We start from the raw sequence: 23511 nt of genomic DNA, 5'->3' as shown, positions 1-23511 counted from the left end.
CGAACGCCGTTCCATCGAATCGCTGACGGCCGTTTCATCGAATGTATTTTATACAAAAAGTGTGAAAGGTGCTCTTTTACGCACGGATCGAGTGCATTTTCGTGTCATTTACCCATTTCACCGTCAGGTTTTTTCATGTCCAAACTTGTAGCCGTTACAATTTATGTTGATGCAAGAAACCCATGAAAATGTTTGTACCAATTTTTTTATGTTTGTTTTTCATATTGTGCTTATCTGTTCCTCCCTCTGTATTACCCGATGGGCCTTGAGGGTATATTGTAACAAATAAATAAAAAGTCACACTCCCGGTAAGAGCGCACTCCAACTCATGGAGGCCAGAAGGCGACTTAGGTTTTGCGCAGGCGCAACAACCTTAGCCATGTGAGCCTCCTAGCCTCTCATGTCTTTCTATTGATACTTTTTTACTGCCCGAAGCTTGCGGTAGATAAAGCTGAGGTGCTATTTATGAAACTACAACGAAACTTTTTTTTTTAGTTCTAAGACTTAATGAAGTAAAAAGTAAGTACGTCACTTCAAATTTTATTTGAAAACTTTCGGGGGTTCATGTGTTCGTGCGACACCCATTCACCGTTTTAAACGATGAGCAATTGCTCCCAAAAAGTCCCCCTCAGCCATGCTCGGTCGGTTCTCATGAAAAAGGCGGACCTTCTAATTTCTTGCCGATATGGCCTTCTTCTGGCGAGGAGGCCCTTGGGAACTCAGCATCGCCTCCAGTTTGTCTTCCGTCAGATGATGTTCTGCGGCAATGCAAGTCAAAAACTTCCAGAACCCGGGATGGGCACCTCCGACCAGCTTCAGGAAGCGGGAATGCCACCCTGGCGTTCGATAAGACGGCGTTCGATAAAACGGTGTTCCATGAAACGGCGGCGATGAGACGGTGTTTGATGAAACGGCGTTCGATGAAACGGCATTCGATGAAACGGCTTCGCTGAAACGGCGTTCGACGAAACGGCGTTCGATGAAATGTCCGGTCCCAGGAGTTGACAACGCGACCACAATTACTACTTTTGTGTACTTGTTTATCGAATGCGCTCTCGTGGCCCGAAGTCGTTATAGAGTGGAAGGTAAATACACTGCCAAAATAGTCTGTACATCTGTAACAAATAATTACTAATAATAAACAGAAACAAAGAAGCAGGTCACGGGCCACCGCAAAAACGTCACTGATGGCATTTATAATAAAGTTAGGTCATTGATATTAGCAACTAACCAGATGAGGTGGTTTTATCCGTGGACTGAGCAAGGTAGGAAAGATTAACTCGTATTTCAAATTAATGCTGGTGATTGGGTCCGGACACTTCATCGAACGCCGTCTCATCGAAGCCATTTAATCGAACGTTATTGAATCAAACGCCATTTGATCAAAGCCGTTTAATTGAATGCTTTAAAATAGTATTTGGAGATCGTTTCTCGTTTTCGGAAATAGTTCCTTTTGCATCGAAGGACAACTATATTTTATGCCATATTTTCAATTAAATGTCAGGACCAAGAAAAGAACTGCTTTTCTATGGCAATATAATGGTAGTCGCATGAGGACAAACACGCGTACACTATGCAGTGCTGACTACCCCGCGACAACCAGAAAGTTTCTGGCTCAGTGACTTGGTGTGCGCCGCCTATTTGTGTCACACTTGTGCTACTAAGCTTGTCTAAAGTAGGGAACACCCAAGATCACAATTGTTTTAAAGATGTCATTTACGCACGAGAAAACCAGAAAGTTTTAGATGAGGCGACGAGAGGGATAAAAAAAGGGTACAAATATTTTCGGACATTTCATTATGCACGTAGTTCGTAGCTCAGGCTCAAATCAATCACGATTTCCACAAGAAGCTGTCTGGTTTTTGAAGCTTTCTCCCCAGCCTCCCCGTTATTTACAGACTTGGGCTTGAAACATTGAACCCAAACACAAGAACGCAGTGGCGACTCCTCTCCCCCCCTTCCCCCTCGAGCGCGTCGATACCATGAGACATCGGAGGTGACTCAGTGCTGGGAAAAGTGACACGTGGCATTCGGATTTGGTGCAGCGATGCGCGCCAAGGAGCGAGAAGTCATATGAAACCCTCACAGCAGTGCATCTGCTGGAACAGCTTGTAGCGTCCGGATGTCCTACTTCCATCAAGCCCCACCTCAGCGACCCGAAGGAATTCCGCAAGCAGGCTCTAAAGCGACCCATTGTGCGTTTCGAAAACCTTAAACGGGCAATAACGTTATCACAGAGTTCCTGGTATACTGAACAAAGAAGAATGATAAGTGCACCTCCCCCCCCCCCCCTCTTCCTCGCTTTCAGCATGAATCACACACACCCCGTTCCGGTATTGCTTCTTTCTTTTTTTAATTCAATATTTCCAAGCGCGGGAGGCATGGGGTAGTGCGAGAGCGCCCTGATTCAACGACTGCTCTTGTGAAAGATTGCATAAGTTTTGTTTTTATATATTATTATGAAGCCACCAGTCGCTGCAGTTATGGCTTAAGTCTCTGATGAACCCGGATACTTGGCGTTTTAGAAATTTAGAAAAATACAAGGAGAGTCAAATGGCTCTGTCTTTATTCGCAAGGTTGTTGGATTCTTCAGACTGGGGATCCGAACAATTCAGTGTAGGAAGTTTTGGTGTAGGTCGTTTCGGTGCCGACATTTCGAAGCACGGACTTTTCGGTGCAGAGACTTTTTGCTGCATGGATATTTTTGTGTAAATACACGTTTGGAAGTTCAAATAGCTGAGCTTTCCAGCAGGCATTGCGAACTGCTAGCGGACATTTCATCGAACACCGTTTCATCGAATGAATGGACATTTCATCGAACGCCATTTCATCGAACGCCATTTCATCGAACGCCGTTTCATCGAATCGCTTAGTGCCGTTTCATCGAATTTCTCTGTATCGAGTTTTGAGGCATAACAGTGCTTTGTAGATGTTTTACCTTACATTTGGTAAGACTAAGGTAGTCACTTAAGAAACAGTCTTTAGGGTGGAGTCAAATTACTAGAAATAAAAACCATTGGTATAAAAACAAATGGGTATGCGACTTACTGAAAAGTTTTACTCATGTACCTGTCAGAAAACATGATACTGGAGGTAAAGGACCGACACTTAAAACACTTTTGAATGTCTGTCGTTTTTTTTTTACCGGCTGTTCGGGGGTTTCGGTAATGTGCCATTCACACCAGCTCATTTGCACACTTACGCTTAGTTGAAGGTTTATTCACGAAAAGCATTTAACTGCCAGGGCAGCAGGCTTATAATAAAACGATGCTCTGCCAAGAGAGCACACGAAATAAAATATAATGATACTCTGATTATCAGCTTTATGCTCAGATTGAACGTTTCTGCTTTTTTTTATAAGTTTTCAAACTCTACAGAGTCGAAAGCTGCACAAAGTGTCAGCCAACATGGTTTCGGGCTACACCTGGACTGGAACCACCTCCCCTTCACTGTCAACTTTATTACCGACCCTTTTGCCTATTATGAATCATCTTCAGGACGCTTTCTTAGGAAGGCCAACCCGCACCAGACAATAGTAAAGCCCTGGGTGTACTCTGTCACCCTTTCGGATGCTCACATAACCCAAGGTTACAGGTACACGCTGTCAAACAATAAAACACTACCCGCTTCCCAGAAAGCGCATCGTGCTTTCTGTTTCTTTTGTTGTTGTTTTTTTTTGTCTAATTTTTAATTGTTTCATGTGACATGAAGAGGGGTCATTGTTTCATGGAGGTTGTCTTCTCGAAGCAGGACATGTTCACAATGGAACTTATCTCGTCACTGCATACTGTGATTTAAAAAAAATGGAGAAATAGATGACGTTGTGTATAAAAATCAAAATAAATTGCAAAACTATTGCAGGCTGTAAAAGCGTTCGATGAAAAGGCGTTCGATGAAGCGGCTTCTATGAAACGGCGTTCGATGAAACGGCGTTCGATGAAACGGTGTTCGATGAAACGGCTTCGATGAAACGGCGTTCGATGAAACGGCGTTCGACGAAATGTCCGGACCCAATATAAGGGATGTAATTATCGAGATGTCTTATTTGACTATGTTTTTCCCCCTAATGAAAATATACGATAGGTGTAATCAAGCAATTATTGGCCTGTGTGATCCTGTGAGGACATGTTCATAGAAGACGTAAGGTACACGGATATTTCGGTGTAAACGGCCCGTCATTTCTGGCAATAGCATGCTTTAATATTTTAAAGGTTAGAATATACGTCTAGGACATCTTTATTAAGATTTGTCATAATTATGTCTGGATGATAGGTATGTAACGTGCATAAGCATACGCATATGAATTTATTCGCATGTGTGGCTTAATAATAATAATATTCCGGAAAGAATGCCAGTTTCTAGCCCTCCCAAATACTATAACGGCCACGTATCACAAGTGAGTCGTCGTATACGTAATAAAGTCTGAGGCCAGCTGCCTTCAAAAGAAATATAATCATGCACAAAGGGTAATGTGGGCCCCTTTTATTTACAAAACGCGTGTGCTCACTGCTCTGTGACCTAATCGGCGTTGCTAGCAACGCCCCTGAGGAATCGTCGAGCACCATTGCAGTCCCTGATCCCGGCTTTCCAAAAGACGCTACACGGGGGTGCAAGTTTATTCATTGTGGTCGGAGGCGAGAAACACATGCTCTAACCCCCGTGGGGCGGTGGTATCTGCTAAAAAGTCGAGCAGAAAGAGAAGATGCCATTTTTTAATGAAGTTCGGGCAAAAAATAATCGTAAAATAAAAACAAAAGCGACTCTTTGCGTCGCTTTGCGTTCCACGACCATGCAACAAAAACTCCGCACACCAAATATTTCGAGCACCGAAATATCCTAGACTCTTCAGACTGCTAGATGAAGCCTAAAACAAACCATTGTACTATACATGGGCTGCACCTACGCCACAGAAGGACGTCGCACGCCGGTTTCGACCATGCTGGTGGTTGAGACGACCGCGATTTGCAGCGGAGCTATGGAAGACGGTTTTGCGTTGGGCTGCAGCAAGCGCTCGCGCAACAAAAAAGAAGCGGAAACTACACGGCCAGCTTCTACCGTACTCCGGCGATCGCAACATCGGTGTGCACTGCGACGGAGATGCTGTCCAGAAAAAGAAGGCACGAATGGCATGCAGAGCCGGCTCAGGACAGACGTCGACGATGCGGCCGCTCATTATTGAGTTTGCGGGGCGCATTTATTTGTTAACGGTGTGTGACGCACTTTCATAACGTGTTTGTGAATGCTGTGAGGGCCAATACGACACCGACGCGCTAAAGTTAGTGGCCCAAGTGATGACTTTCCACAACACCACAAGTGTGTGTGGTAGAAAGAAACAGTCTAGTGAGGTGCACCTTATGTTGTTGAGCAGCGCTTCGCAAACATGGAACTCAGAAAATGTGGTTATGGTTGAGTTGGAAGTCACTTCCTAATGTACACAACTTCATCATTCGAAATAACATTCAATCTCGGCTCCTGCACCCAGCCGATCGATCGTCAAGTGGTTCTGTGTGCTTTAAAGTGTTTGCGTACAATAAAGCTTCTTTTTCGGACAAGGTAATCAATCTCGTGACATGCGCTCTACTGGTCATGCGCTCTTGTGACGTGCACTCTAATGGCAAGCGCGCTCCTATCGCAGCGCTCTCGAGTCGCGCGTTCTAACGTCGGCGCTCTAGTTACACTGAACTAGAATATAGGGGCAGTGGAAAAAATGTCCGCGGCGTCCCATCGGCCAGAAGCCAGAAGGACATGGCTACTGTAACATGGGATATGGCGTCGCGTACGTTCTCGGATGGTTTCTGTAGTGTCTATGGTCATTTTTGCAATTTGTTTTTGTGATTATCAAGTGCTTGGCATTGTGATTACATAGGTTCGAGTTTTGTCGCTATGCAATGAAAACGAAGAGAAAGAAGACGGATGCGCAGCGCTGCGCGCCAGCATGCAAGACTGGTTACCCCAGTTTTCACTAAATTGTGGAAGTAAGCTTTAACCAATTTATTCATACACGTTGAAACACCCATGAAGCATTCAAAGGCCACACTAATGAACCGCTAATATCAAAAACAGCTACGCTTGGCGCGAGCTTCGCTGGCAGGAGTGCTCCGGAATCGAACACCAGCGCCACCTGGCAGGTTCTACACGAAGCGCCTCACCTGGAGGCCGGCTAGTGTCGTGCGCTCGAAAGGGCCTCTCCCGTCTGAGTCCACCTTTGGAGAGCGATAACTAAATAAATTCTGGGCCGCTTCAAAAGCACTCAGGCATACGCGTCATAGACCTAGAGGAGATTCCTTATAATGAATTACAGACTGCTGAGTGTCGCCATTGATGGTGCAATTGACGGCGCGTATGCAGTAATTTGTGGGAAACGCCCCCTTTTTGGCCTTTTTTGACGTCTGAGGCAACCTTTGGAGAGCGATAACTCAATAAATCCTTGGCCGCTTCAAAAGCACTCGGGCATACGCGTCATAGACCTAGAGGAGATTCCTTATAATGAATTACAGACTGCTGAGTGTCGCCATTGATGGTACAATTGACGGCGCGTATGCCCGAATTTGTGGGAAACGCCCCCTTTTTGGCCGATTTTGGCGTCTGAGGCAACCTTTGGAGAGCGATAACTAAATAAATTCTTGGCCGCTTCAAAAGCACTCGGGCATACGCGTCATAGACCTAGAGGAGATTCCTTATAATGAATTACACATACGCGTCATAGACCTAGAGGAGATTCCTTATAATGAATTACAGACTGCTGAGTGTCGCCATTGACGGTACAATTGACGGCGCGTATGCCCGAATTTGTGGGAAACGCCCCCTTTTTGGCCGATTTTGGCGTCTGAGGCAACTTTTGGAGAGCGATAACTAAATAAATTCTTGGCCACTTCAAAAGCACTCGGGCATACGCGTCATAGACCTAGAGGAGATTCCTTATAATGAATTACAGACTGCTGAGTGTCGCCATTGATGGTACAATTGACGGCGCGTATGCCCGAATTTGTGGGAAACGCCCCCTTTTTGGCCGATTTTGGCGTCTGAGGCAACTTTTGGAGAGCGATAACTAAATAAATTCTTGGCCGCTTCAAAAGCACTCGGGCATACGCGTCATAGACCTAGAGGAGATTCCTTATAATGAATTACAGACTGCTGAGTGTCGCCATTGATGGTACAATTGACGGCGCGTATGCCCGAATTTGTGGGAAACGCCCCCTTTTTGGCCGATTTTGGCGTCTGAGGCAACTTTTGGAGAGCGATAACTAAATAAATTCTTGGCCGCTTCAAAAGCACTCGGGCATACGCGTCATAGACCTAGAGGAGATTCCTTATAATGAATTACAGACTGCTGAGTGTCGCCATTGATGGTACAATTGACGGCGCGTATGCCCGAATTTGTGGGAAACGCCCCCTTTTTGGCCGATTTTGGCGTCTGAGGCAACCTTTGGAGAGCGATAACTAAATAAATTCTTGGCCGCTGCAAAAGCACTCGGGCATACGCGTCATAGACCTAGAGGAGATTCCTTATAATGAATTACAGACTGCTGAGTGTCGCCATTGACGGTACAATTGACGGCGCGTATGCCCGAATTTGTGGGAAACGCCCCCTTTTTGGCCGATTTTGGCGTCTGAGGCAACTTTTGGAGAGCGATAACTAAATAAATTCTTGGCCGCTTCAAAAGCACTCGGGCATACGCGTCATAGACCTAGAGGAGATTCCTTATAATGAATTACAGACTGCTGAGTGTCGCCATTGATGGTACAATTGACGGCGCGTATGCCCGAATTTGTGGGAAACGCCCCCTTTTTGGCCGATTTTGGCGTCTGAGGCAACTTTTGGAGAGCGATAACTAAATAAATTCTTGGCCGCTTCAAAAGCACTCGGGCATACGCGTCATAGACCTAGAGGAGATTCCTTATAATGAATTACAGACTGCTGAGTGTCGCCATTGATGGTACAATTGACGGCGCGTATGCCCGAATTTGTGGGAAACGCCCCCTTTTTGGCCGATTTTGGCGTCTGAGGCAACTTTTGGAGAGCGATAACTAAATAAATTCTTGGCCGCTTCAAAAGCACTCGGGCATACGCGTCATAGACCTAGAGGAGATTCCTTATAATGAATTACAGACTGCTGAGTGTCGCCATTGATGGTACAATTGACGGCGCGTATGCCCGAATTTGTGGGAAACGCCCCCTTTTTGGCCGATTTTGGCGTCTGAGGCAACCTTTGGAGAGCGATAACTAAATAAATTCTTGGCCGCTTCAAGAGCACTCGGGCATATGCGTCATAGACCTAGAGGAGATTCCTTATAATGAATTACAGACTGCTGAGTGTCGCCATTGATGGTACAATTGACGGCGCGTATGCCCGAATTTGTGGGAAACGCCCCCTTTTTGGCCGATTTTGGCGTCTGAGGCAACCTTTGGAGAGCGATAACTAAATAAATTCTTGGCCGCTTCAAAAGCACTCGGGCATACGCGTCATAGACCTAGAGGAGATTCCTTATAATGAATTACAGACTGCTGAGTGTCGCCATTGATGGTACAATTGACGGCGCGTACGCCCGAATTTGTGGGAAACGCCCCCTTTTTGGCCGATTTTGGCGTCTGAGGCAACCTTTGGAGAGCGATAACTAAATAAATTCTTGGCCGCTTCAAAAGCAATCGGGCATACGCGTCATAGACCTAGGAAGATTCCTTATAATTAATTACAGACTGCTGAGCGTCACCATTGATGGAACAATTGACGGCGCGTATGCCCGAATTTGTGGGAAACGCCCCCTTTTTGGCCGATTTTGGCGTCTGAGGCAACCTTTGGAGAGCGATAACTAAATAAATTCCAGTCCGCTTCAAAAGCACTCGGGCATACGCGTCATAGACCTAGAGGAGATTCCTTATAATGAATTACAGACTGCTGAGTGTCGCCATTGATGGTACAATGGACGGCGCGTATGCCCGAATTTGTGGGAAACGCCCCCTTTTTGGCCGATTTTGGCGTCTGAGGCAACCTTTGGAGAGCGATAACTAAATAAATCCTTCGCCGCTTCAAAAGCACTCGGGCATACGCGTCATAGACCTAGAGGAGATTCCTTATAATGAATTACAGACTGCTGAGTGTCGCCATTGATGGTACAATTGACGGCGCGTATGCCCGAATTTGTGGGAAACGCCCCCTTTTTGGCCGATTTTGGCGTCTGAGGCAACCTTTGGAGAGCGATAACTAAATAAATTCTTGGCCGCTTCAAAAGCACTCGGGCATACGCGTCATAGACCTAGAGGAGATTCCTTATAATGAATTACAGACTGCTGAGTGTCGCCATTGATGGTACAATTGACGGCGCGTATGCCCAAATTTGTGGGAAACGCCCCTTTTTTGGCCGATTTTGACGGTTGAGGCAAGCTTTGGAGAGTGATAACTAAATAAATTCTGGGCCGCTTCAAAAGCCCTCGGGCATATGCGTCGCAGAACTGGAGGAGATGCATTATTATGGCTTATAGAGTACTGAGTGTCGCCATTGATGGTACAGTTGGCGGCGCGTATGCCCAAATGTCTGGGACATACCCCTTTTTTGCCTGATTTTGACGTCTGAGGTTGTGATGACTTAAGAGATAGTGGGCCGTTTCAAAAGCTCTTGGGCACACGCGAAGCAAACCTACATAAGATTGATTAATTAGCAGTAACAGCGTGCTAAATGTCGCCATAAATGGTACTCTTCATGTCCCGTTTGCCAAAGTGTCTGGACCACGCCCACTCATTTTGGCATTTTTATTTTTAATACCATTCTTGGAAGTGGAATAGCTGGTGAAATGAAATTTGGACACTTCGTAAAAGATAGTTCGGATCAAAAAACGCTTTGACTCCTTAATTATTCAGCGCTTTAAGTATAATGTATTTGAGCTAATTACGCGATAAGAACAAAAACAAAAAAAAAACAAAAAAAAACAACCTGCATTTAGGTTTTGTGTTTATCAATTAAGAAAATATTCAGTGTAGTTTTCGTTTTGTTATACATTACATATGTTGCTAAAAAATGTATTTAGGAACGCAACAACATCACTGATTCCTCGAGTCTCCTCACCAACTGCGGATTCTTTTTGGTATTTAAAGTTCTGGGGAACCACTTTAAATTTAATTAATTTGAAAATAAAAACTGTTTCCATGGAGCTAGAGACATTGGCTATATATATAGCAAAATGCAACTAAATTGATCGTGTGGTTTTTTTAGGGTTTGCATCGAATGTTGAAAAGACGTATGATTTTTCTGCGGTTCGCCATAGGAACCAATGAGTAAAAGTTTGGTTGCATTTTGGCCAGACTTAATATAAACGCAGGACCACGAAAACTCTCGTGAAGGTTGAGGGCAACGTATTAAAACGTGACACAAAAGTGCAAAGGGATTGAGTGATTAGTTTTCTTTGTATAAAAAAAGATCGCTTTGGTCCATTGAGTTACGGGCGCCGGCGCAGCGGCGGCCGATAGATGGCGTAAGTGGTAACGGCGCTCGCCTGTCCGAGAATCTTGGGGTTGGATCTTTTACTCCAACTTCCGGAGCCCTTTCTTTTACTTGGAGATTTTAATGCCCACAACTCTCTATGGGGTAGCGACCACGTTGACGCCCGTGGTCGACTGATAGAATCAATTTTAACGTCTCACTCACTTTGCCTTTTTAACACGGGAGAACCAACCTATTTTAGCCCATCCTCATTATCATCCTCGTGTATTGATCTTTCCATCGGTAGCGCTTCCATTTTTACTTCTTTTACGTGGGTCGCAGATACTAACCCACATGGAAGCGATCACTTTCCAATTTTCTTGAAAAACAACTTTTCCCCCAAGTCCGTGCCGATGCGGACTGCCCGTTGGAAGTTCGAGAAAGCAGATTGGTCTGTTTTTACCGAGTCAACGCAGCTTGCCTGTACATCATTTGATAAAATCTCGGTGGACCAAGTTACAGAACTGTTAAGTGAGTCTATTCTTTATGCAGCATCTCTTGCTATTCCTATGACTTCTACGCATCTCCCTCGGAGACCCAAGCCGTGGTGGAATGAAGAGTGCACTGAATCGAGAAAAAAACAAAACAGAGCGTGGGGTATTTTTCGACGTTACCCCACGCAGAGTTATCTCCTCGCGTTTAAACAAATGAAAGCTCGGGCAAGATACATTCGCCGCCAATCTAAGCGAGACAATTTCCAGGGGTATGCCTCTTCAATTAATAGCACTGCAACACTAAAAGAAGTCTGGGATAAAGTTCATCGGATCGAGGGGCGATACCATGCTTTCGCAGTCCCACTTCTTTCCCACAATGGGATCTGTCCAGAGAGCCTAGAGGGTCAGGCCAATCTTCTTGGTCAGCATTTCGCTCATGTATCAAGTTCCAAAAACTCTTCCTCTGCATTTCTTCGATACAAAGAGCAAGCGGAAGCGCATGCCGTGAAGACCTCAGGTGGTGTTCGCGAGGCTTACAATCAACCCCTCACACAGCACGAGCTCGAAATGGTCCTTCGCTCAACAAAGCCTTCATCTCCTGGACCTGATGGTATCCACTACCGGATGCTTACTCACCTTCATCCTTCTACGCTACTCCTTATTTTGTACCTCTTCAATCGCGTCTGGCAAGAGGGTAGATTCCCACTGGCATGGAAGGTAGCCACGGTCATACCACTTCTGAAACCCGGGAAGGACGCTTCGTCCGCATCTAGCTACCGCCCAATTGCCCTCACCAGTTGCCTAAGCAAGACATTTGAACGCATCATTAATAAAAGGCTGATGTACTTCTTAGAAAAACAAAACATTTTAGATAAAAATCAGTGTGGTTTCCGTTCCTGCCATTCCACTGTTGACCACTTGGTGCGTCTTGAAACCACAATTCGTGAGGCTTTTGTTAATAAACAACACTGCGTATCAGTGTTTTTCGACTTGGAGAAGGCATACGACACAGCATGGCGCTATGGAATCCTTCGTGACTTGTATGAAGTAGGGGTACGTGGCAGGTTGCTTGCTATAATAAAGAGCTATTTATCTGAGCGAACCTTTTTTGTGAAGTTGGGCACTGCTCTCTCCAGAGAATTTGTTCAGGAGGCTGGAGTTCCGCAAGGCGGTGTCTTGAGTGTTACTCTCTTTATAGTCAAGATGAACTCAATAGCCCGGTCTATACCTCCATGTGTGCAATATTCTCTTTATGTGGACGATCTCCAGATATCCGTTTCATCATGCAATCTTTCCATTTGTGAACGTAGACTCCAAGTTGCAATCAACAACCTCTTGAAATGGGCAGACGAAAATGGGTTTAGGTTTTCTCCTGATAAGACTGTGTGTGTCTGCTACTCTCGGAGAAGGGGAATCTCCGTAGAGCCTTCCTTACGAATGCACCAGACTCCCATCCCGGTAAAGAAGGAGCATAAGTTTCTGGGTCTTATTTTCGACCGTCAACTGTCCTTCATATCTCACATAAAGCATCTGAAGATAAAATGTCAGAAATCACTGAACCTCCTTAAAGTTCTGTCCCATAAGACATGGGGCTCTGATCGTCTATGTCTTTTACAAATTTATCGTTCTGTGATTCGCTCACGTCTGGACTACGGTAGCTTTGTATACGGATATGCTAGGCAATCAGCTCTTAAGGCACTAGACCCCATCCACCATCAGGGACTTCGTTTAGCACTTGGAGCCTTCAGAACGTCGCCTGTGCTCAGTCTCTATGCTGAAGGAAATGAGATGTCCCTTGACAGACGGCGTTTTTCCCTAGGGTTTATGTATTCGTTAAGGATACGTTCAGTCGCTCAGCATCCAGCCCGGGAGGTTGTGGAGAGCACTAGATACCAGAAGATATTCGAAAACAAGCCTAGCATTATCCCTCCATTCGTGATGAGAAACAGGAATTTGGCAGAATCTATTGGGATAGACAGTAAGCTCCCAGTTGATACAGTTGCAAGGATGGTGGCTCCATGGGATTTTAACTGCATACGTTGTGATTTTTCATTAACAAAGTTCAATAAGAAGGATACCCCAACTGAGGTCATGCGACAAGAATTTTTCGAACTCCACAAGGAACACAATTCTCATTCCCACTACTACACAGACGGCACAAAAACTGAATCATTTGTTGGCTGTGCCATGATTGGCCCTACAGTAAGAATTGTTCGTAGGCTTAATTCGTCCGCTACTGTTTTCACTGCTGAACTGCATGGCCTTCTGCTTGCAGTAGATCACATCATCCAAACAAGTAACCCTCGGTCAGTTGTATATACAGATTCGCTGAGTGCTTTACGGGCTCTGACATCGCTTGAAACCCCAAAGAATGCCCTCGTTGTTTTATTACAAAACAAAATAATAACGGCAACCAGGAAAGGATGTAATGTTCTATTCTGCTGGGTACCGAGCCATGTTGGAATCCCAGGGAACGAAGAGGTAGATCGTGCTGCGGGCACTTCTGGCTCCCGTGCTGTAGACATTAGGAGCATCCCGTACAGAGATTACTATGCCCTAATTAAATACCATGTTAAAGCCCAGTGGCAAGCAGAATGGAGCCTACAGGTGTCAAACAAACTGCACATGATTAAGCCTTTTCTTAGTGAGTGGCAGAGTGCTAGGCACAGAGACAGGTTTTATGAGGTAGTCCTTTGTCGACTACGCATAGGACACACGCGGCTCACGCACGGACACCTCTTACGTGGGGAGGACCCTCCTGGATGTGAACATTGCCAGGAACCGCTGAGTGTCTCACATATCCTTCTAGAATGTCCTGCGTATGAAGAAAAACGCCTCCACTACTTTTTCCAACTGTACAAAGAGCATGTTCCTTTACACCTATGTGTGTTACTTGGAAATGAGCCACTACTCCCACCCACCCAGGTTTTTAAGTTTTTAAAAAGCGTTGATCTTTTACACAAATTGTAGCATTATTTATAATGTATGGTCTTACTCTTATTTTATACATTTTGCAAATTACCAGCTACTAAAGCTCTTTCTTCTCCAAAATCCTCTTCTGCAATAGTATCATTTCTTGGCGCATCATAGCCTTAGCTGCTTTTGCGCCACAAAACCCCAATCCACAAAACCCCAATATACTACTGCTTTCATATCAGCGCGTGGAGGGACGACAGTGCGATTCCGGAAAGTCTTTTTCGAAGGCCGCTGACCACAATTTTTTGTCTGGAGACTTTCCCTCTTTCTTCCTTTGACGTGGATCAAGCTTTACCGACAGCCTCAGTTGTGACCTCTCTTTTCAAGTGTACGTTTGCAGTGAGTGAGCTCCTCAGCCTCGGACTTGTCACTTGTGCACCCAGTAGTTCTTTCACTTGGCAATTATTTGCCATCAGTTGGGGTTTAATTTCTATTATTTATGTAGACATTATGAAGACGTCCGGGAGCTCCGAACGAGTGTTTTGTGCAGATTACTTTTGCAAACACAAAAAGACTATACCAAAGCAGCGGAATTTTCGAAGTGTTGGCGAGTTGTACCTAAACTCGTTGAAGCAAATTCTTCCGCCTGACTGTTCCACCAAAGTGAGTGCGACGGACTACCTGTGCTACCATTGCTTCATGCACATCACTAAGGAGGTCTCGATGCGAAGCTCAGAGCAGTGCCCTGACATATTTGTGCCAGCTGAAGAAGCAATTGAAGATCTAAATCGCAGCATACTACCTACAGATGTGTCGCCGCTGAGACAACCAAGCGTCGTAAGAAGTCGGGACAGGCCTGCCTATGTCAAGAGAAAGCAGACAGAACTGGAGCAGGTTGCTGTCAAGAATATACGCTCAAGGCTACGTATTGCGTACGACAGGGACGCACCATCGGGGTCGTCCGAACCAACATGCTCCACATGCACTGAGTGGGTGGACAACTTTCGGCAGGCCTTTGAAACCGCCACCTCTCTCCGGGAAAGTTGTCAACTGCTTACACTCCTGCCGTCAACACTGACGAAGAATGAGGTTCAAAAGATGATTCCACAGGCCTCAATGTACCTCATCAGTAAATCCCGAAAACTCAAGGAAAAGCATGGCGTGTGGTATGAGCCGGATCCTTACACGAAGTGCAAGGTGAGCCCTGAGAACCTGTCTGCTGCCCTAGAGTACTACACGAAAGACGAGCTACAATGTTCGCGCCAAAGTCCCAACCAGAAGGACGTCATCTCTGTCATGCTCAACGGAGAGAAAACGTTCGTGCCAAAGCGCTTCATGACACGCTCAATATGAGAGGCCTTCCGTATATACAAAGACAAGCATCCCGATTCCGGCGTTGGGCTAACGAAACTTTATTCGTTGCGCCCTAGATGGGTCCAATGTATTCCACACCAGGAAGTGTGCGTTTGTGTGCGCTGCGCCAATTATTATCTTTGTATTGCCGCTCTAGAGAACGTTACAGGCTCAACATTCAACACTGGTGAAATGAACTCGGCATTTCTGTGCGACCCAGCAACAGAACTGTGCCTTCAAGGAGACTGTGATCACTGCCCAAAAGGCCACTTTCTTACACTCCAGGAACTTGATATCCCGGAGGAAGAAGAGATTGTGCTTGCAACATGGGAGTCCGGCGACCTTGTGAAAAAAACTTTGGAACCTGAGACTTTCCTAAAAGTCATCCAAGTGACGGTTGAAAGTTGGGTACTTCACAACCATATCCGACAAACGCAAGGTAAAGCGATCTACGATGAAAAACAGTGCATGCAACGCGGGAGCATTGTCTTTCATTTTGACTTTGCTGAAAACTGGACCATCGTCTTCCTGACGAAGTGCAAGCATATCACTGGAAAAAAAAAACAAGTTTCGATATTTACATTTGTAGTGACGACAAGAAAATCTACAAACAGCTTTGCCATCATCAGTGAGGACCTGTGTCACGACGCCGCTCACGCTTGCTTGGCTCTTGAAAAAGTGAAGGAGTGGGTTGAAGACAACGTTGCGGTATACTCGTACGTGACGTACGTAAATGACGGCGCCGCCAGTCATTTCAAGAATCGCTACCAGCTTCACCAATTTGCAAAGGACGATTGCCCACAAGCCCAGTGGTTATTTTCTGCATCTGGACATGGGAAAAATGCATGTGACGGAGTTGGCGGACTCGTGAAGCACCAGGCCACGCTGAACAACCTGAGAGAACGTTCAGTAAGCGCAATTCAGACGGCCAGGACAATGGTGAGCGTTCTATCAAAGAAACTGAAAGGCGTGCATCTTGTATATGAGGTTGTTCGGTATTGTGAACAAAAAAAAGAAGAGTGGCTGACGGTGCGCGCCTTCCCTGGCATTCAGTCTTGGCACGCGTGGCGGCTCAGCAAGTCATCAACAGAAGGGACCTGTGACGTATATGTAGCACGGACAGTCGGATCTGCTTGGAAGCAACTTTATTAAATGGGTACAGCGAGGAAAACCTTAGCGTAAAGTGCCGAATTTGATTTCCCAAGGACTGCTCATTTTGAATGCAGGGACATCTTATTTATCACATTTTTCTTCACGGGGTATTTAACCTACTGTTTTTGTTGGTGGTTACTAATAATTTTTATCTGATCACTATAAAAAAAATCCCAAAATGTTATCCTCGAGCAGGATAAAATATATCGGCTTGCCACGATTCATTCATACACCGAGAGCATCGAAGCTGCTCCAGTTAGGCACTATGGCATCCGTCACCTGAAATTGTTTGTAATCGTAAATACACAGCCAACCTAAATATCTTACTATTATATCTTTGTTTTTGTGTGTGGAAGTAAAGTTATTTATTTTACTCTAGATGTAAAATATACCGGAAGGTACAACTTCACACTGCATCATCTTTTCTCAAATCATTAGTCTCTAATATGATACCACTTTGTACGCTTATGTAAAATGCTGTATATAGTTTCTCCTCCCTTTTACTGTGTGACCGATCGCTCTTTTTATCAATGACCTCATCTGAATAAATGTATATAAAAGATTTGTGCAAGTTTCATGAAACTGGAACTCAGAGTCACTTCTTGTATAGGACACTGCTAAGTGTAGGCTTTGAAAAAGCCTACACTTAGCTCTTCTTTCTCAACAAAATGATGCAACATGTTTTTAATGGAAATGAATGCCGAAATAGAGTATAACAGGGTACCCAAATTTAAAAAAAAATCGAAGGTGGTGTTTTTTTTTATTCGCATTGGAATTTTTCTTTGTTTGATTTTTTTCCCATGTTTGAATAAATATATCCTAACTATTGTATCACACAGATTTCTTAGTTATTTTTTAAATATTAGCTATATATTAGTAGAATAATATCTGCAAATTATATCATAATGATTAAATTATTTCATGAGATACAGATTTCCAAAGTTTGCCAATTGTCGTTCGAGCAGGCATGTTTGGCAATTTTTAGAAAACTAAATAAATTTTTAATAAATATTATTACTTTATATTACAAGCAAGTTGTACCCATAGTTTGTTTGTAAAAAGTTTTAAAATTCTCCTAATTTTATTGTTTTAATTATTCACTTGCAAACTTGCCCCCTCCATCAGTGCGCGTTATTGCAACTGTCCACGTCTCCCTGCCTTACGATTTTTCTTGTCTCCAAATTTTTTTTCTGGTCAAAACTAAGTGTGGATTCGTTTATACCAGACACTAGACAATGTCATATAAAAACATCAGTTGATTTAAAAATGTCGACCAGCCACCCTTTGGTCGAGCTTATCTAAAATCACCCCAAAACACTTTCCTGGGTGAATGGTCGTCCACCAAAAACTGCTACCCATTCCTCCATCAAATCAACCCGGGACTAGAAAACTCTATTCCTAAAAAAATACCTCAAAATGTGGACACTTGTTTTCATAGATGTCGCTTGAATTCTGCTTTCACAAATATTCAGATGCACAAATTCGGGTTTATTTCAAGTCCGAACTGTTTACAATGCAACGTCCCTGAAGACCTCCACCACGTTATCTGTGAGTGCGAGTTGTTTAACACTGAGAGACGCGCACTTCACGTCACTGTCAGAAATTAAATAGCGATCTATTCAGCCTAAACAAGATCCTCGGTCCTTGGAACGATCGAAAAAGCCAACAAAGCGCTATAGACGCCTTAGTGGTTTACTTAAAAAAAACAGACCTAATTAACCGTCTTTGATTTAAATTTCTTACCCAAATAACTTCTAGCTCTTGATAAGGCAGGGAAGTGACGCTGTGTGCGGTAGATACTTTATGAGGCGGAAACGGCAGGCACTGAGCCCCCATCTTTCTTTACTGTAGAAATATCTGAATATCTGTTTCATTGTGACATCTCTTATGTGACGGTCTTTTAAAGTGTCCGGAGACCTCGCGGTTGAACTCGACCGAACACAATGTTGAATGCTACATACTGTTATACCTGAAGATGGGACTGTCGCATTACACAAGCGCTCTTTTTTTTTCTTTTCATTCTGTACATATTTACGAATTCTCACTATTCTGTGATAACTGATTTTTTGCACCAGACTGTATGCGCTCTATATTTTGCTACCTTTATTTCTTCCTCTTCCCTGTCCCTTGTTATCCCACTTCTCACGCAGAGTAGCCAACCGAGACTTCTTCGGTTAATTGCTCTGTTTTTTCCTGATCATTAAATGAAGACTGACGAAGAGCCTACCAGGCTCGCGTCTGCAGATCACTTTTTTGGCGAACTTGGACGACCATCCCCTATAAAGGCAAATATTTTGTGAATATATATATAATACTGAACTGGGAAGGAGGGGGGGGGTGTTTAATTTCGTAGATATATAAACTACGAAACTAATGCAGGGGTCCTTGGCGTTCAGTACAACTTGGAATCAGGAGTTGTGAAATGTAGCAAAATGTTATTGATACTGTTTGCAAGCTTCCATGCGGATCCTTGAGTATTTTGTATATTAATGGTGTATTAAAATATGTTGCTTTCTTGAATTTTTAAGTCATCACAGTAGACGATTTCAACACCCTGTATGATGTCGGAACATCGATTTAAAGTAAAAATTATTGAAATATTTCAGGCTTTCTTTTTGTCGAAAACTAAATAGACAAATATGCCTACTTCAATGTCAAAACATACAGAAATTTAGATTTTTCATTGTATTACCATCTGACAACTTCATGGTGCATGTATCGGATTACTCATAATTCGTTTAGATCCATATTTTGTTTTGTTTTATTCTCTATAAGCAATCAATCAATATAAAATATAGTGCGCATGACCAGATGGCTTATAGGGTCACCAATAACAAGAAAAAAAACTTTAACCGTTTTACGCATTCGTCTCAAGCGAAAACACGGAAAATATTATAAGCCAGACAAATCCTCATAAGACGTACGATATCTCTGGCCAAGATACGTGAATATCATGACTCAGCTCTTCCGCTTGCTTAAGATAAAAATAAAAGAAATCGAAGAAACCTTCAAGTACTGTAAAAGTATCCACAAGAATAAAAGAGTGAACTAATATATACTCAAATAAATAATAATATATAAATCAGGCCATCAACGCTCTAGTAAAATATCAAATACAATTTGCCGATTTCAACGAAGCGCATCTGGAATGCCCCAACGCAGGACTGAAGCTTAATTTCGATCGCCTGTGGATTTTTTTTACCTGCAGCCGAAAGCTTTGTGAAAACAACGCCTTCTCGGCAATAAGCCTCCGACAGACCACGGGCAACTCGACCGGGATTCGAACCCGCCACCGGGTGATCCATAGGAAGGCTCTTTACCTCGCAGTCACAAAGGTGGTACTCCTAACCGAGTTTAGAATTTGACTAAATAGGTTGGTTGTAGATATAAAGGGAGCAAAGGTTAGATTTTACGAAATGACTTTGCTTCTATCCAAAACACTTTGAAAATTATAGCGAACGCTGGGAAACCTTGTCAGATTCAGTCCCTAATATTATTTCAAACGAACTCGTAAGAAACGTTCAGACTTAATCCCACAAGTTGTTGGCTGAAAAGATGAACAACCGTTTTCTGACAGTGGCCGCCACTGCTCCCTTAATAATGAATAACCTTCACTACCAAACATTATAGCCATGCACTCAACGAGGTAAATTTTTACGCCCACGAATATGCTGAAAATCCGTGGTATGCTATATCATTGAGGAGAGGTTCTGCCTCAACGTGGTTGTGATGAACAATTTGTAGCCCTTTTAGATGCAATAAAAAGCCTGGGGCGCTAAACTCGTCAAACCACTCGTCAAACACAAAGTTTGGGCCGAAGTTCACGGAACGCACTGATTGGACTATCCCGACGATGACTTGGCGCTTTTTTCGCCGGCGTCCAATCGGCGCGCTCCGCGAACTTTGAGCTCCAACTTTGTGTTCGGCGAGTTTAGGGCCCCTGGTATGTTTCCCTTTGGACCATTTATGTTCAGCCCATGGTTTGCATCCGGCGCACGAGATGGCGTTGTCTACACTCTGCGGGGCGCGCGCGCGCGCGGCGCGACCCCAACGAGAGCAGGATTTTGACTAACGCACACACTCTCGCTCAGGCCGCTGGAGCAGAAGCCATGCCGGTTTACCTGGTTCTTTCAGACCCTGTTTAATTCATCTCATAACGTCTACGATATTACATATGGAAGGTAAATATTGAAACTGATATTTCCACATGAATTGAAAATGGACAAGATCTGTGTTAGGCGCAAAGGTGATACACTAAACAAAACTACATACCTACTTTAGTTCTACCGTTATTTGCAAAAATAGAGAAAGCAATTTTACATAAATTTTATCTGATATTTTTAACAAGGACACTATAACGACTTCTGAATATGAAATTTAAAACGGGTAATGAACAAAATCAGCTTTGCTGCCCACGACGAATAACATAATGGACAACTTGCAAAGTCCAGACTTTATACCGTGAGAATATCCCTAGGCTTCGAGAACGCCCTTGACTTTAATAGGCGCCATAATTTTCGTGGAAAACTACAAGGGTATGGTATTCGTGGAATATACTTCTATCTTATAAAACCTATTTATGAACCATAGCATAATTAATTATTCTCAATAAGTTCATGTCGAAAACTTCCTACCTACAGTATGGTGTTCTGCAAGCTAGATTTAAAGAACCAATGATATTTATATATTTTATCAAAGGCGTACCTAAGGCACCACTAACTCCCGATAATATTTCGTATGCTGATAATACCACCATGTGTTTTTTTTCTGTTTGTTTTCTTTTGGGGGGAGGGGGGGGGGGTAACAATCATGAGGAAGTTAAGTCAATTCCGTAAACTGGCCTAATAAATTGTCATTCTGGCTGCATTCTAATCGCATGAAGTTGAACACAAACAAAGGGAAATATATGATATTGAGATGAAAAATACAACATGCCTATATATATTTCTTACTTTCAAAATAAAAGTGTACTGTGGCGCACAAATTTCAGGAAGCCAGACTTGCGGAAACATAAAGCTCAACAAGTCATGTAGGTGCCGCCTTAAATTGGGTGCCTTAACAAAGCAATTCCTCCATTACCAAGTTGTCTTAATCTGCCACTTCATGTAAATTACTATCTTGTATAATCCCGGTAGAAAATTGTTTCCTACATTAGGGAAGAATGATAGGAACAATGAAGAACAATTCATTTTACATTGAAGGCCGTTAGGTTTATAGAAAACGTAGGTTAAGTCCAACATGCAGCACTTCCATTTGAAAAACACTAAGCACTACTCGTTAAAAATGTTCACTTACCTTATCACATATTTTATTTGAACCAAATAAAGCGTGCCGAATTTTATTTATTCAGCACCTATAATCTGCGGAACACGCGCTCATAAACTCGCATTATATTAAAGCAATTGTTATAAGAATATAAAAAAATAAACTAAACTCCCCAAACTCGTGTTGTCATATAAAAAACACTAAGAGATAGTCAAAGAGTACCAAAGCATAACACGCTCTACATCTTTAAAAATTGTAAAAACGATTTATCTCAGAGTGAATTCCTAACCCCGTTTAAATGTTCCATGCACGAGACAAATAATTGTTATCTCTCCGTAGAACGTTAAGTTAATATATCTAAACTACTTGTTACACTCGATTCTTAACAATAAAGTGGTTCATCGCTTTTTTATGTGTTGTTTTTCATAGTGCAACGTGTCCACTACCATGTCCACCTTTTCAAAAGTCTGAACATCATTGCCCTAAAGTTCAGAAGGTAACCGCGACTCTTGCATGAACTTAGTAGAGACTGTTGAATATGCATTTAATGCGTTACTTCGAGATAGAGAAAGCGGCGAAGCACGGTTTCTACTCACTGGCTGAATGAGACCTTGTGTAACGTGGCGCTAATTTCCGCTATAAATTGAGCGAGAAAACTGATGTTAATGAAACCCGACACAACTATTGGCCAACTTTGGAAACAGGAAAATGCGTTTGGGCCGCACAGTTGATATAAAATACTCTGCAAGTTATGGGTTTGCTCATCGACGTCTTTCACTTTCCACCGTACTTTCGGAAACATACCTGCGCCTCCTCAATGTCGGGTGCGAGTTGAGGATATTCTCGATCTCTAGTGGCGGCACTTTTAAACCCATGATCACCCCTTTGATGCGGCCCGCAAATTTCAGCCTGCCGTCCTCGTCCATTGTTCCCTCGTCCCTGGGAACAGGTGTTAAATAAGAAAAACAAAATATTTGAACGCAGCAATTTTGATTAATTCTATTTTAACTTTCCTCGAGTCTCGAAGAGATTACAGATTACACTTCGTTTATTCAATCAATTTCAACAATATAACATGAACGAATAAAAACACGATGTTCAAACAAACACTGATATTCTAACATTTTCTTTGAACGAAAGGGTTGAGGCACTCAGGTTACTTAACTATATTCCGCAAAAACAATACTTTATAGCTGTATTTACACCACCCGGCACATTTAGAGTGACGAGCGTTTTCAAATGCGCTTCTATTTCTACACGTCGGCAGCGGTATAGAAACACGTAAACACGTTTCGAAATAAGACAAATACGTTTCGAGGCGTACATCTTGCTCTAAAACTGTTTCTTTTAGAGCGCAGCTCCTAGGCGCCCGTGTCCGGCTTGAGCGGCGTCGCCGTCGCCGTCGCCGTCGGTGTAACCGCGCGCTTTGCATTATGGGAAAGTGAGCATGGAAATTTTCCCGCTAAATTTAGCGGGACATTTTTCTGCTAAATTAAGCGGGTTAGGTTTTCCCTCTAAATTTATCGTGGAAATCGACGTCACGTCGCCTCAACACTAATTCAGTTTCCCCGCTAAACTTAGCGGGGAAAATCACGTCACGGCTTCATGACGCGTCACCTATGAACAAATTCAGCAACAGGTGGAGAGAGGGGTGGGGGAGGAGGAGGAGGGGGAGAGGCGGAAGAGGGGAGAGGAGAAAGGGGGAGGAGGAGAGGGGAGAGTATGGGGGAGGAGGAGGGGCATACTCTCCCCTGGATACCCTTCCCTCCTCCTCCTCAAGAGCAGCGCTCTGGTTTCGCATCCCAGAGATTTGTAAATGCTTCAGTTTTTAGGGGAAAGATAATTTTGTTATAAACGTGTCTTATCTATGCAATTGAAAACGTATCTTTCAGATTTCCGCCTTTGGTTAAGAAAT

The sequence above is a fragment of the Ixodes scapularis genome, unplaced genomic scaffold, assembly GCF_016920785.2.
Source record: "Ixodes scapularis isolate PalLabHiFi unplaced genomic scaffold, ASM1692078v2 PGA_scaffold4__175_contigs__length_147842914, whole genome shotgun sequence".
NCBI lineage: Eukaryota > Metazoa > Arthropoda > Arachnida > Ixodida > Ixodidae > Ixodes > Ixodes scapularis.
The sequence above is the reverse complement of the archived record's forward strand: the minus strand, read 5'-3'. Positions refer to the sequence as shown.